The sequence below is a fragment of the Sorex araneus genome, chromosome 4 (assembly GCF_027595985.1).
Source record: "Sorex araneus isolate mSorAra2 chromosome 4, mSorAra2.pri, whole genome shotgun sequence".
NCBI classification, from domain to species: domain Eukaryota; kingdom Metazoa; phylum Chordata; class Mammalia; order Eulipotyphla; family Soricidae; genus Sorex; species Sorex araneus.
In genome coordinates, this window is record NC_073305.1 from 62,149,807 (window position 1) to 62,164,789 (window position 14,983).

Sequence of the window (14,983 nt, forward strand, 5' to 3'; positions counted from 1 at the left end):
CGTGGCACAATTCAAATAAAGGAAAGAAAAGTTCCAGAATTTCTTGCTTTTTAAAAATTCTGATTATAAAAGGAAGGACGCTATTAGAGTTTTTTAAAAAAACTGATGAGTGTCAAAGATAGACCAGTTTCTTTGGAATAGTTCTCCCATTAAAATTGCTGCCTTAAATGTGTTTTTTCCTTCCTAATAGCATCAAAGAGCTGGAAAAAATAGAAAGGAAATACCAAATAAGTACTACAATGAAAAAAGGTAAATAAAAACAGAGTTGACTAAACTCTATCTGCCAATATGAAAGAAATTAATTTGCATTTTTTTTGCTTTTTGGGTCACACCTGGCGATGCACAGGGGTTACTCCTGGCTCTGCATTCAGCAATTACCCCTGGCAGTGCTCAGGGGACCATATGGGATGCTGGGAATCGAACCAGGGTCGGCCGCATGCAAGGCAAATGCCCTACCGGCTGTGCTATTGCTCCAACCCCTTAATTTGCATTTTTGATGCCTTATCTGCCAATGTAAAATATATTAAGCTGTGTTTGTTATGTCTTTTGGAAATGGGTAAACAAAAATCAAAGTTTGGGGTGTAGTTAGTGTTGGTCTGAAAGAAAAACCACCTCCCAGAGGCATTATATTTAGATCCCAAGGTTCGAATCAAATATACCAAGCATAGAGCCAATGCTTCCCTCTCCCATTTCAGGAGCTTTTAGAAATAAGGTCATTGGCCCTGAGCAGATAAAGAGAAAAATTAAGGGGAAAGGAATGAGAAAATAAGGAAAATTGTCCCTTGGAGAATGCAAACCAGAGAGACGCTCTCTGAAATACTTATAATCCCAATTTTGTAGCATCGCAGGAGTCCACAATATAAACTATGGTCCGTTACTCCATGTACTCACCTCTTCATCTTTTCATCAGTTTGGTTTCATTATACTAATAATCTCAGCTGGCATGAGAGACGTTCAAGAAGCAAGGCAAAAACATATAGGCGGGGAAATTTGGGGATTCTTTTTCTAGAGATGTAATATCTACATGCAAATAAAATGCCTCAATGGGAAAAATATATATGTATGTATGTATACTATTATATTAAATTAAAATCATTTTTCAATAATCAGGAACACCTCCCAACACACACACACAGTTGTCTAAGGACAGTAAACTACATGAAGAAAGCAAGTAGATGAGAAAATAATATTATCTGAGTGAGAACCAACAGAATTAAAGATACCTAAATGTTTCAGATACTATGATTAACAAAGACACAGCATATTAAAAAAAAAAACCCTGTACTTCCTATATTTAAGAAAATTTAAAAAAAAATTTTTTAACTCCTAAACATGTATTTTAAGGACATAACCTAGATTTTTTGCAAATGTCCCACTAGAAGGATAGTCATAAGAGCTTTGTTTTTTTCAGTTCTATTTTTTAAATTTTTTTGCTTTTTGGGTCACACCTGGCGATGCACAGGGGTTACTCCTGGCTCTGCACTCAGGAATTACTCCTGGCAGTGCTCAGGGGACCATATGGGATGCTGGGGATCGAACCCGGGTCGGCCGCATGCAAGGCAAACGCCCTCCCCGTTGTGCTATCGCTCCAGCCCCAGAAAATTTAAAAAAAATTAAATGAAGGAACAGGAAATTATTCAAAGTGGCAGAGACAGACTGAGGATGTAACTCAGTCATAGGACACTTACTTTGCATATATGAAGCGCTGAGTTTGAATGCAGGCAACAACAAAAAATCAAATTGAGGCTGGAGCAATACGACTAACAGGTAGGGTGCTTGACTTGCACACAGCCAAATGAGGCTCAATCCCTGGCATTCCATATAATCCGCTGAGCCCTGCCAGGAAATATCCCTGAGCACAGAGCACGAGTAAACCCTAAGAACTGTAGCACTGTTGCACTGTTGTCCTGTTGTTCATGGATTTGCTTGAGTGGGCACCAGTAATGTCTCCATTGTGAGACTTGTTACTGTTTTTGGCATAGGGAATACACCATGGGTAGCTAGCCAGGCTCTGCCGTGCAGGCGGGATACTCTCGGTAGCTTGCCAGGCTCTCTGAGAGGGACAGAGGAATCAAACCCGGGTCGGCCACGTGCAAGGCAAATGCCATACCCGCTGTGCTATCACCCCAGCCCAAGCACAGCTGGATGTGGCCAAAAAATTAATGAGTGTGATAATAGATTTGAGAAAGAAACAAAATGAGTCCATACAAAATAGTCAAAATTAAGAACTTAAAGTTTACATTTACCAGCTGATCACAGAACAAGGAAAATAATGAGTGAATTGCAAGAGTAAGTAAAAGAATTTATTCAGAGTAAAGGGGCAGATAATGTGGCCCAACAACAAAATGGGTACCCCGCATGCATGCATGCATGAGACCTGGATTCAATCCCAACACCACCACCATAAGAACAAAGACTCAGGACTTAATACACAGAATACTGGAAAGTAAAAGAGAGAGGCTGGCGGATGGGAGAGAATGAGAAAATCTAATAAACATTTAACAAATTTCAAGGTGATAAATAGTGAGGAAAATTGGCTACTGTGGCTTGAAATGGTAACTGGCCCTTAAAGAACAGTTACGGTAAAAATCTTGGGAATAAATTGAGAAAATACTGCCAGCCCCTTTCCCAAGGAGTGCTTTCTAATTGCTCCCAGAGGAATTTTGAAATCTCTGGTGCTCAACCCAGAAAATGAGACACGAGCCACAGGCCACCCCATCGGCCCCAAGAGAGAACAGAGCCATGTATCTAATCAGCATTTAAAAAGCTTTTACGAAGTGAAATTCAACATTCTTTATTCTTTCCCTGATACTTTTTAGATTTTGTGTTTAATGAGCATGTAAAGCAAAAACTTATTTATATATATTTAAATGATTTCATGATCTCAAAGAAAAGGTCCTCATTTACATGTGACACTTGCTCAGTTATTCATCTATTTTTTGGGGATAAATTATTGAGTACATCACAAATGTCAGGTTCTGGGAACAGAAAGTAAGGGGCCTTGCAAAAGCTTAAGGTGCCAGTTCTATTTTTTTTTTTAAGTATTGATAATCTAATATTAACACTGGTATACCTGAACATCAGGGCCGGAGCGATAGCACAGCAGTTATGGAATTTGCCTTGCACGTGGCTGACCCGGGTTTGATTTTTTTGCCCCTCTTGGAGAGTCCGGCAAGCTACTGAGAGTATCTCACCCGCATGGCAGAGCCTGGCAAGCTACCCATGCCATATTCGGTATGCCAAAACCAGTAACAAGTCTCACAATGGAGACGTTACTGGTGCCCACTCGAGCAAATTGATGAACAATGGGACTACAGTGCTACAGTGACACCTGAGCATCCTCATGACACACACACACACACACAAATGATAAATCTAGGACATTTTTGGACAGTGAATTATTGATGTCATGGAAAAATTAGCTTAGAATTGAAATTAATGTTTGAAAATGAGAGTAATTAGAAATGTGATGAAATGTGCTTCTGTGTCAGCTTCCATTCCTTCCAGCTGAGCCACATTGGGCAACTTTTAAAGCCTCTGTGAGCTTTGTTCTAGTGAGGAAAAGAAACACAATGTGTAACACTTCAGACTGTTAGATGATTAAATAGCAGCTTACAAAACAGCACAGTGCCTCACACAGAGTAATGGAAAACACTATTAATAGCTGCTCCTGTAATTATGACAACACCTTGAACAACATTAATCTCACCCAAAAAGTGTGTGCCTACTACATGTTTGCATGTCGCAGGCTTACCCCTTTTCTGCCAAAGACCCATATCTCTAAAATGTTCCTCATAACCCAGCCCCATCACTGCAAAATGCTTTATTTAGGCAAATAGTAGGGGTGTCCAAAATATAGCGAGAGAGAAAATAAAGCGAACCTTTAAATGTTTATGCCATGATTGGAATTAGTTATGATTCTCATGTGCTATCAACTTTTCTTCTAAAACCTCTCAGTCTCCTCACGTTTTGTTTTTGTTTTGCGTTTGAGCAACACTGGGTGGTACTCAGAGCCTACTCCCAGATCAGTGCTTGGAATTGCACCCCACTGGGTGGTGCTCAGGGGACCATAGAGTGCCAGGGATGGAATCCAGGCCTCTTCATGCAAGTATGCAGTGTGGTCAGCTAAGATGCCCTGGCTCATCTTCACTTTCTTTTTAAAATTAGCAATTCTATTGCCAAATAATATTATTATTATTTTAGATTTTTTCAAATAAGGCACTCGTATTGCTTTTAAACACCACCCTACCATTATGCATTTGCTCGCTCATTCGTTAAAAATGTTTTGAAGGGTCAGGGATGGGGTTCCCTGGAAAAGTCTATGCCATAGCTTGGATTTCTGGTACCTTAGGCACCACCCCCTCCACTTTCCTGTGCCACCCACAAGTGTGGTTCTCAGAACTATAGCAACAGAATAAGCACACTTTGAGAGAAAGCACAGAACAATATGCCATAGATCTGCTGCCAGATCCTGCGCCAGGCTGTTTCATTCAGGGCAAACCAGAGAGGGACAGGTGAGACCCTTCCCTGCCCCAACAGAGCCAGCCCTGGCAGCCAAAAACCTCCAGAACTCAACTGCCGCCATGCTCACAGCCACTTCCACACACCCCAATGAGCCTCACCCATGAGGAAATCTATTCCCGAACTTTGTGGCCGCATTTGCAACCGTGTGACATCTCATGCTTTACACCACCAATACACCAAGAGTAGCAAACCACATTTGATGGGGTTTAAAGTAGAAGGCAACCAATCTTAGGGGAAATATATTTTGATAGATAGATAGATAGATAGATAGATAGATAGATAGATAGATAGATAGATAGATAGATAGATAGGCAGACAGACAGATAGATAAGCACACAGGCTCAACCTTTAACAGCATGCTACTAATCTCTTATAAAAGGGCTTAATGGCTCCTGGGTGAAATACAACAATCTTCACACACTTTCCTCTAAGAAACCTTTTTTGGATTATTTTTTGAAGATTGTTCATAACAAGCAATACAAAATAAATTATTTCAGTTCTGCTTTCGGGGCAGAGTTTGGGGTTTGGGACAGAAATATGGTGGCGGGAAGGTATAATGGTGATGGGATTGGTGTTAAATGTAATATTAAATGCAATCAAATATTGTGAATTACTATAAAAATAAAATAAAATAAATTTTAAAAATAAAAATAAATAAAATAAAAAATAAACTTAAATAAACAAATGCATTTTGAATACTTCCTAAGAGCAGGCACTGTTCTGAATTTTACATCTTCAATATCACTAAGATAGATGCAGTTCTTTAAATGGGTGACTTAGTCAAAAGACTTCCTGGTTCTCTTCTAGAATGCACTTCATGGACCAACCATTGTGAAACTTCATTCCTTAAATATGGTCTATAGCAGAAGTATATCCTTAGTGTTTCCCAATTTTTTTCTAACCTGGGCCCTACTGACCTTGTTTCCTTCCTGTGACTGTTCTGACATATTGTCTCATCTGCTAGTCTCATGCTGTAGCATGATTTTTTCCTGTTGCCCACCTGTAAAATCCTGTGGGCTCTACATGGGGGCCATATTTGCTCAAATTTTTATTTATATTTTTATTTATGGATTCTAATTCACCAAGATTATTTTGAGTTCTGTTTCAATTCTCACAGTCACAATTTCTCAAATTAGAAAGTTCTCTGATGGGCCAAAGAACTGAAGCTTAATTCTGATGGCTAGAAAACTGTTCCTGTCAAGATATGATTGAACTACATGTCATCTCTCTGACACAAATGAGACCCGAATGCAACATGATGATGATGCAAGAAAAGAACGCTTTCTGGCAAAATTTAGAGTTTTTATCAACTCAGCAGGTAGGAGAGACTGGATATCTGCTCAATACATATGTTTATGAGGCACATATACACTAACACATGAACTATCATTTTTTTCAAGCAAGATTTTTATAAATTTGAAGTACTTTCATATTACAAGAAAATGATATTAAAGTCATTAAACAGCCACTGCATGAATTATATCAGTTTACTGTGAAAGGTACCAGTGGATGATGGTTTTTTTTTAATTAATTAATTAATTAATTAATTTTTTTGAGGGTACACCACAAATAAACCCAGCATCCCTCCCACCCTCCCCAATCCCATCTCCCCCCACCCCACCCTGCCACTGTGGCAGGTATTTCCTTTTGTTCTCTCTCTCTAATTAGGTGTTGTGGTTTGCAATAAAGGTGTTGAGTGGCCATTGTGTTCAGTCTCTAGTCTACATTCAGCATGCATCACCCTTCCCCCGCATGGCCTCCAACCACATTTTACTTAGTCTTCCCTTCTCTATCTGAGTTGCCCTCTCCCCAGAGTGTGAGGTCAGCTTCCAAACCATGGAGTCAACCTCCTGGCACTCATTTCTACTATTCTTCTATTCTTGGGTGTTAGTCTCCTACTCTGTTATTCTACATTCCAAAGATGATTGCAATCTTTCTATGTCTGTTTCTCTCTTTCTGACTCATTTCACTCAATATGATACTTTCCATGCTGATCGACTTATATGCAAAATTCATGATCTCCTTTTTTCTAACAGCTGCATAGTATTCCATTGTATAGATGTACCAAAGTTTCTTCAACCAGTCATCTGTTCTAGGGCACTCAGGTTTTTTCCAGATTCTGGCTATTGTAAACAGTGCTGCAATGAACATATAAGTGCAGATGTCATTTCGACTATACTTTTTTGCTTCTCTGGGATATATTCCCAGCAGTGGTATTGCTGGGTCAAATGGGAGCTCAATATCTAATTTTTTTAGAATCGTCCATATTGTTTTCCAAAAGGGCTGAACCAATCGGCATTCCCACCAGCAGTGTAGAAGGGTCCCTTTCTCCCCACATCCTCTTCAACAGCGGTTGCTTTTGTTCTTTTGGATGTGTGCTAGTCTCTGTGGTGTGAGGTGGTATCTCATGGTTGTTTTGATCTGCATTTCCCTGATGATTAGTGATGTAGAGCACTTTTTCATGTGCCTTTTGGCCATTTGTATCTCTTCCTTGGAAAAGTTTCTGTTCATTTCCTCGCCCCATTTTCTATGGGGTTGGATGTTTTCTTCTTGTAGAGTGTATAACTGAGACTTAAACCTGAAAACTTTGTAACTTTCCACATGGTGACTCAATAAAATTTTTTAGTAAATAAAAAAATAAAAAATAAATAATTTTATTCTCAAAAAATAAATAAATAAATAAATAATAACAGCGGCCACCGCTGCTCCAGCAGGAGGCTACGCCCCCTTTGCGGCAACGCCCCCTGAATTGCAGGCCACGCCCCAGTGTCACTCAGGGAGGTGTGGCCGGGGAGTGGCCTGATTACCTGGAGAGAGGGCCAATATTAGGGAGCCCGCCAGGAAGGCGGGTGTCGCGGGCCATGGGGCAGGGTGGCTGCTGCAAGTCCAAAGCCCGGCGGCCACGTGGGAGCCGGGGGGACCCGGGGAGGCGTGGCCGGGGAGTCGGCGGATGATGTTTTTGTACCCAGAAATTTGCTGCCAATAGATAAGAAGAACACAAGAACTGGTCTTCAGTAGAAAGTTTGCACCAGGTCTGGGTGGATAAAGATAGGTCAGGAACTGGACCAATACAATGGCAGAAAGAAGTGGACACTGATGAAGGGACTGACGTTGGAGCATCATATACCCGAAACTCAATCATGAAAAAATTTGTAAGTCTGTAATTCATGGTGGTTCAATAAAAAATAAATAAGTTTTTAAAACCACAAACATTAACCTTATTGTAACCATGTTATTAAAATACAATATTTTAAAACTGCTTAAAAATGATGTTGCCACCAAATTCATTATCACTTCCTTTTTCATATTAACGCCAGCCCTAGATGATTGATCATAAGAGATTAGTATAATGTCTTTTTAAATGAACTCTTTCGCCTAATGTAGCACTTATAGAGCAGGTATGCAGCTAAGACCTTGGTAATTTCTGGGAAGAGTTGAAAGTATTCTTTGTTTTAGACATTCCACCCCTCCTTCATAGAGATGAGATAAATAGATTTCCACAAGTTCAGCAAAACTTTTTCCGAAGTCCAACACAGATTCCTGGAAAGCTGAGAGATATTGATTCCTTGCAGTCCAGCAGCCGTGTCCCAGACAACTGTTTGACAAATGGTGGCACGGGGTCTATATTGATGTCCTTTCCAAATTGCCTAATTTATACCCACCCAGTAACTCACCCAGCAGGCCCTTGTCTCTTTGTTTAATCACCCACCAGCTCCTTCACAAACCAATCGCGCATTCTAAGTACATCCCTGGCACCTGGATTCAGGTCCTCGGGTAGGATCGCCCCTGATGCACATGGACAAAGATTGTGCTTGTCTTTCACTTTCCACAATCTGACTGGCTGCCTCTCTGTCTCTGTGTCTGTCTCTATCTCTGATTCCTCCTTCCAAACTCTTTCTCTCTCACTCAGTCCTTCTCTGCCTTTTTAGATGATGCTCTCTCTCTCTCCCCCTCCACCCTCTCTCCCTCCTTTTCTCTCTTCCTCTCTCTCCCCTTCCTCCCCCACACTCCCCTGATTCCTTTTCTCTCTGTACTCTTATTGTCTCTGTCTCTCCTCGTAGATCTTTTACTGTTTCTCCATCTTGCTGTATTTGTGCTATTCTCTGCCTTACTCTTTCCACGTCTCTCTGTATCTCACTCTCTCTCTCACCTCTTCTCTCCCAAACTTGGGCCTTGAAGCAACAACAACTAAGGGTAGTTTTTTCCCCTTTATCATTAACCATAATACATGGTTACATGTCTCCTAAACTATTACAGTAAAAAACAAGTTTCCATACAGGGACATTTCAGGCATTATTAGAAAAATACTTCCAATAAAAGCACAACATAGTTCTTTAGTATCCTTTATCTCCATGATTTGACATGAGGACCTAAATATTCAAGGAAGTCTCCTTCTTGTCTCTTAGATCCAAAATATCCCTAGAGAGATGCTTAAATTCCTAGATATACCAGTTATGGGGTAGAGAATGAATAATTTAAATCTTTTACATTTCCCTTTAATATTTTTCAAATATCTATAAAACAAGGTTTGTTAATGTATATTTTAGAGATGTCTGCTATGGATGTTTATGAATCTCCTAATACCATATGCAATATGGCCGTATTTCCAGCTATAGCATTTTCCAGTAGAAAAGTCCATAGCTTGCAGACAGGTTGGGGACTTTCCTCAATAGATACCACATGCCTCACAAATGTGAGTCCCTTGAATTGTTACCAGCATACACACACACACACACACACACACACACACACACATCCCTCTCTATAGCTTTCAACAAGAATTGCAAGTTCTCACTATTTAAAAAACGTTTAGTTGCCAACATGGTCATCATTTTCAAAAACTTAGTAAAGTTGTGAAGATTTGAATTTCAGCCAATATACACTTTACAAAGCAGTGGATATATTAATAGCACTCACCCAGTAATAGCACGCACTTATGCAGAAGTTCACAAACCGTGTTTGCAATTAAGACATTAAAAATCCATCTTTTAGAGACTCAGAAATTCTGCCTATAGAGAACTTTTTCATTTGGCACTGCTATTATTTTTCATTATTTTCTATAATATCTAAAAACTGCTTATGACATAGTCCAAATGAATCCCTTCTCCATAAACATTTGCTTTCTTGAATGTTTCCACAAGAATGTTTTCTTTTCTAACATAGCTCCTTAAACAGTCATAGGAGAGGACTAAGACATTATGCATTTAGCAAGCAGTATGTTCTATTTTTTACAATAAGTCCCACAGAGGAGTTGTGCTAGAAAAAAGGTTGAAAAGGTTACCTATTGTCTTGCTTCTAAATGCAGCATGAGTTTGTGTGCTTGGCTTCAGCAACTCCCCAAATAACAAAACTGTAGAAAATCGCCAAGGTTAATTCAATGTAGATACTTCTTTTTAAATGCAATTGTCATTTCATTTATAAAAAGAAATGATTGCTTAGGAAATGAGTTGAGAATTGAAAACAAAAAATGAGTTTCTTAGCAAGGACACTCACTTCAGGAAGCAACATGAGGCCAAGGGTGAAAATATTCTTTGCCAAGTTCCACAGTGTCAAAAGGGCAATACATTCCAACTTGCCTTTAAGTCCCCTAAGATGTAGAACTTCACATACACAGGACCTCTGGGCCCATACTGGATGAGGAAATGTACTGCAGTAAAGGCAATGCCTAGATCACCCTTGACCCCAGTGCTCAGGAAGAAGGACAGAGAAGGAAATAAATTAAGGAGGGAACAGGAAGTATGAATGAACAGGCATCATGGCTTCAGTTCTACTGGTGCTACGAGTGAGTGGTACAGCCAGATATCCAAAACATAGACTCAACAAAACTGAAAACATGAGACCTAAGCTGCAACCACTGAAACTTTAGAATGTGCCTGTCAGATTGACAGGCAGGGATGGGTAAAAGGTTGAGGTGGGGAGGGAATACAGGAACACTAGTGTAGGGAAGATGACTCTGGTGGGAGGTCAGTGGTGGGATTGGTGCTGAAATATTATAAGCCTGAAGTGTAACTATCAATAACTTTGTAAATCACAGTTCTTTAATTAAAAAAATTAAAATTAGTCATCCCAAGGGGTGTGAGGTGAAATCTCATTGTGATTTTGGTCTGCATTTCTCTAATGACCAGCAATGATGAACATATTTCTTTGGTGAACCCACTTAAATCTATTCATTTTTCATTTATTTTTGTTGATGCACTGCATGATTTCAATATAGTATATAATTTAATGTTAACATATTTTGAGCTATAAATGTATTTGTATCATAGCAGCTTGTCTAATTTAAGAGTTACATGCCAGACCAGAAAGACCATACAAAGATTAAGGCGCATGCCTTGCATATAGCCAGTATCAGCTCAATTTCTGGCATCATATATGGTCTCCTGAATACCACCAGGAGTGGCCTCTGAGCAAAGAGCCAGGAGTAAGCTATGAACAACTCAGAGCATGTTCCAGACCCTCCAAATAGGTATAGATATAAATATAGGTATAAATATAAATATAGGTAATACCATTCACTAGGCTTTCTTTTTTTTTAATTAAATCACCATGAGATGTTACATAGCTGTTCATGATCAGGTTTCAGCCCTACAATGTTTCATCATCCATTCCTCCACCAGTATATATTTCCCTTCACCAATGTCCCCAGTATCTCTCCGCCACCACCCCCACCCCAGCCTACTACAAAAAGTGCCTACAGACACTTTTCCTTCCTCTCTTCCTCCCTCCCTCTCTCCCCTTTCTCCCTTCCTTTCTTTTTCTTTTTCTTCCTGTCCCTCCCTCCCTCTCTGCCTCCCCCTCCCTCTCCCTCTTCTCCTCCTTTTGAGCATTACAGTTTGCAATACATGTACTGAAAACTTACCATGTTTGGTCCTTTACCTACTTTTAGCTTGCAGTTCTTATCCAGAGTGATCATTTCCAACCTCTTTATAAAAATTATACACTTTGCTGTGGGGAAGGTTTTATTTTGCTGTAATCCCATGTGTTTATTTTGTTAATTTCATCCTTAGAAATTTAAAAAAAATCACTAAGATAGGATGTCCAAGAATTTACATCTAAGTTTTCTTTATGTATTTTATGATTTAAACCAAATATCTAACTAACCCTTCATGTGTTTGCTTTTTACACATGAAAACAGGTTATATGGTAGCTCAGTGCACCTGGCGTTTAAATCTTTGCTTTTCTGACCCATTGTATCTATGATTCTAACCAATGGGACTAAGTTAGAACTTCATCTAAGTTATAACTAAGTTCTAAGTTCTAACTAAGTTCTAAGTCGATGGAGATAAAGGGGATTAAGTTTTATTCTATGCTTGGGGGGATAGAGATATAATACAGGGGTTAAGACATTTGCCTTGGGTCCTGTGAAGCCTGATTTAGTACCAGGTACTGCATAAGGTTTCCAAGCACTAGCAAAGATCACTCATGACCATGTAGCCGGAAGTCTCTAAAATGAGAAAAAAAATGTATGACTGAAAACCAGTCATGAACAACTCTGTAACTATATTTCATCGTGATTCAATTAAAAATAAAAGAGAAAAAGAATTGTAAAAAGAAAAAAAGACTATTGCTAACAAATGCATTCTGAAATTTCTTTTCAAAGAAGCAAGCTAGCATAATTCCTACTGTCCCAAGGAAATGAATCCTGTAATAACATGACAAAATGTAAAAGTGACTGGAGAATCCTTCTTCAGTCAGGTCTCTGACCGAACCCAGTCCTGGTTAATGACTTGATTGCAGTTTGAGAGCCTGAGTAGACGATACAATAAAAACTACACTGTGGGGCTGGAGAGATAACACAGCGGGTAGGGCGTTTGCCTTGCACGCGGCCGACCCGGGTTCAAATCCCAGCATCCCATATGGTCCCCTGAGAACAGCCAGGGGTAATTCCTGAGTGCAGAGCCAGGAGTAACCCCTGTGCATCGCCAGGTGTGACCCAAAAAGCAAAAAAAAAAAAAAAAAAAAAAAAAAAAAAAAAAAAAAACTACACTGAAATTTCTGGCAAAGTATAATAAGGAGATAATAAATGTGTGAGCTTTTAAATTGCTCTGTTTGTTGCAAAGCAAAGGAAAGTAATAGTATTGTGTTGACTTTCTAGATTTCTTTCTCATTCTTTGAGGCCTGTCCCTTTATGAAGAAGCAGATTCAGTGGGGTGAGAGAGCTAGTGCAGCTAATAGGCTGCTTTCCTTGCATGCTGTCAATCCTGGGTTTGGTTTTCAGCAGTATTATATAATAGACTATATATAATATTATAAAATAGACTTCTCTCTACATATGCAATATAAACACACATATTTATTTAAAGTCTAAATTTTTTAGTTATAAAATTTCTGTATATGAATGATAAAAAGAAAGTAAGGGGCTAAAATGAGCACAAAAGTAATCACTATCACTGTCATCCCATTGTTCATCGATTTGCTCATGCAGGCACCAGTAACATCTCCATTATAAGACTTCTTGTGTTATGCATATACATATATATTTATAAAACACTGCTGAAAATATACATGTGTGTGTGTTTACACACACATATGGTCCCCTAAACCCTGGCAAGAAGGAGGAGGAGGAGAAGGAGGAAGAGGAGGAGGAGGAGAATGAAAGAACTAGAGAAAAAAAAGAAAAGAAGGAGGAGAAAGAAGAGGAGGAGGAGGAGGAGGAAGAAGAAGAGGAGGAGGAGGAGAGGGAGGGAGGAGGAGGAAGAAGGAGGGGATGTTTGAGGCCCTGAGATGGATCCATAGCACTGAAAACAATCCCAATTTTCTCTTGATTTTTTTCTGTTTTTGTTTTGTTTGTTTATTTGTTTGCTTTTTGGGTCACATCCGGTGATGCACAGGGGTTACTCCTGGCTCATGCACTCAGGAATTACCCTGGTGGTGCTTGGGAAACAATATGGGATTGCTGGGAATTGAACTTCTTTGGCCCAAGAACTTCCTCATGGACTTCGTGGTGTTGCTTCCTTGGGCACATCCCTTCTCCTCATGTACAACTGACGAACACTTCCTTTTTTTTTAATTTTTTAAATTTTACTGAATCACCGTGAGATAGTTACAAGCTTTCATGCTTGGGTTACAATCACACAATGATCAAACACCCATCTCTCCACCAGTGCACATTCCCCACCACCAATATTCCGGGTATACCCCCTCTTTCCCACCCTCCCTCTATGGCAGACAATATTCCCCATACTCTCTCTTTACTTTTGGGCATTATAGCTTGCAACACAGACACTGAGAGGTCACCATGTTTGGTCCATTACCTACTTTCAGCATGCATCTCCCATCCCAACTGGTTCCTCCAGCCGTCATTTTCTTAGTGATCCCTTTTCTATTCCATCTGCCTTCTCCCCTTTGCTCATGAAGCAGTCTTCCAGCTATGGGGCAATCCCACTGGCCTTTTTATCTACTATCCTTGGTGTCAACCTCATATGATGTTATTTTATACTCCACAAATGAGTTCAGTCCCTCTATGTCTGCCCCTCTCTTTCTGGCTCATTTCACTTAGCATGATACTCTCCATGTTTATCCATTTATAAGCAAATTTCATGACTTCATCTCTCCTAACAGCTGCATAGCATTTCATTGTGTAGATGTACCAAAGTTTCTTTAACCAGTCATCTGTTTTAGGGTACTCGGGTTGTTTCCAGATTTGGGCTATCGTGAACAGTGAATATATAGGTACAGATGTCATTTCTACTGTGCTTTTTAGGATCCTCAGGACATATTCCCAGAAGTGGTATTGCGAGGTTATATGGAAGCTCAATTTCTAGTTTTTGAAAGACTGTTCATATTGTTTTCCAGAAAGGCTGGACCAGTCGGCATTCCCACCAACAGTGAAGGAGTGTCCCTTTTCCCCCACATCCATGCCGGCACTGGTTGCTTTTGCACTTTTGAATGTGCCCCTCTCTGTGGTGTGAGCTGATATGTCATTGTTGTTTTGATTTGCATCTCTCTGGTGACTAGCGATGTGGAGCATTTTTTCATGTGCCTTTGGGCCATTTGTATTTCTTTTTTGAAGAAACTTCTGTTCATTTCTTCTCCCCACTTTTTGATGGGGTTGGAGTTTTTTTTTTTTATACAATTCTACTAGTGTCTTGTATATCCTGGATATTAACCCCTTATCAAATGGGTAAATATTATTTCCCATTATGTGCTCTCTTTCTGTATTTTAGTCACTGTTTCTTTTGAAGTGCAGAAGATTCTTAGTTTGATGTAATCCCATTTGTTTATGTTTGCTTCCACTTGCATGGTCAGTGCTGTTTCATCCTTAAAGATGCTTTTAGCTTCAATGTCATGGAGAATTCTGCCTACATTTTCTTCTATGAACCTTATAGTTTCATGTCTGATATTGAGGTCTTTAATTCACTTTGATCTGACTTTAGACAGAGGTCAGAGTTCATTTTTTTGCAGGTAGCTATCCAATTTTCCCAGCACCACTCCGTTGAAGAGGCTTTCCTTGTTCCAC